The following is a 1515-nucleotide window of genomic DNA, read 5'->3' as shown; positions in this document are numbered from 1 at the left end:
CCCCCACAGTCACATCAGTCTCTGTACAGAGGAGCTTACACTCTAATGTCCCCCCCACAGTCACATCAGTCTCTGTACAGAGGAGCTTACACTCTAATGTCTCCTCCCCCCACAGTCACATCAGTCTCTGTACAGAGGAGCTTACACTCTAATGTCGTCGTCGTCCCCCCCACAGTCACATCAGTCTCTGTACAGAGGAGCTTACACTCTAATTTCGGAATATGCTCACACACTGGCTTGGGGGGATGGTTTACACTCCACGTCATATCGATGATTTTAGCTCCCGAGGTGTCATTTCCGTTACTCCTTTTTCGTAATTATAATCATCGCTTTAATCATGTGACCTTTGCTTTTCAGCGCGGTGACTGCGGCATTTCAGTTACATCTCCTTTACGAATCGCCACCGTGCTCCTCCTATCAGCATGCTCCTTTTCCGTTCAGTGGGTTGGCTCGTTGTGCTGCTTCTTCTGCTCCGATTCTGAGTGCTGCTGTACAGAGACTGCGTGAGGCTGGTGGTAAGTCAGGTTCCGTTACTTACACTGGATGCATTTAATGATGTTTCCCCCACCAGCAGCCTCCAGTTTTATATTCACCTGTCCACCCTCCTGCCACATCCATACTGGGCAACTCACGGGGGGCCACATGCTGTCACCTCTGTGGATAGATAGACTATAGATGGCCCCTCCATAGGAATGAGGGAGAGAGAGTCCACACAGCTCACCATAGAGTCCGCACAGCTCACCATAGAGTCCGCACAGCCCACCATAGAGTCCACATAGCCTACCATAGAGTCCACACAGCCCACCATAGAGACCGCACAGCCCACCATAGAACCTGAACAGCCCACTAAAGAACCTGAACAGCCGACCTAAGACCCTGGACTGCCAACCATAGTGCCCGTACAGCTTCTTGAGACCCTGCACAGCCCACCAAAGGCCCCACACAGTCCACCATAGAATCCGCACAGCCCACCATAGAGTCCACACAGCCCACCATAGAGTCCGCACCACCCACCATAGAGTCCGCACAGCCCATCATAGAACCTGAACACTCCACCAGAGACCCTGCACAGCCCAGCATAGAGCCCGCGCAGCCCAGCATGGAACCTGCACAGCCCACCATAAAGTCCGCACAGCCCAACATAGAGGCCACACAACCCACCATAGAACCTGAACACCCCACCATAGACCCTGCATAGCCTGCTAAGACCCCAATACAGCCCACCATAGAATGTGCACAGCCTCCTAAGACTCCGCTCAGCCCTCCTGAGATCCCTGCACAGCCACTTCAAATCCTCTGCTGGAGACATCAGGCCAGCACACCGGAGCAGCACAGAGTATGTAGCTTCATGTTATTCTGCATTGATGCATAATGCTTTGCTGGGATTTGTAGTCCTCTATAGCTGGTGGTATTCTGCATTGGTGCATAATGTATTGCTGGGATTTTTTAGTCCACCACTGTCCTAAAATCATGAATCTGTTGTTTTAGAAAAAATATCGCGTGACACTAAAAAAA

General features: G+C 51.5%; 1 long non-coding RNA gene across 1 annotated transcript in view; it reads right to left on the bottom strand.

Moving 5' to 3' along the window:
* The window catches only part of LOC108798055, a 4745-nt gene extending 3840 nt beyond the window's left edge, over nucleotides 1-905 (bottom strand). Inside the window, exon 1 of the long non-coding RNA XR_001941925.1 lies at nucleotides 835-905. This is a non-coding gene — a long non-coding RNA (uncharacterized LOC108798055). The remainder of the gene's footprint in view (nucleotides 1-834) is intronic.
* Nucleotides 906-1515: the final 610 nt, after the last annotated feature.

This window comes from Nanorana parkeri, unplaced genomic scaffold (genome assembly GCF_000935625.1).
Source record: "Nanorana parkeri isolate BGI_ZX_2015 unplaced genomic scaffold, ASM93562v1 scaffold1390, whole genome shotgun sequence".
Lineage (NCBI taxonomy): Eukaryota > Metazoa > Chordata > Amphibia > Anura > Dicroglossidae > Nanorana > Nanorana parkeri.
This window is presented reverse-complemented; position numbering and strand designations above follow the sequence as displayed.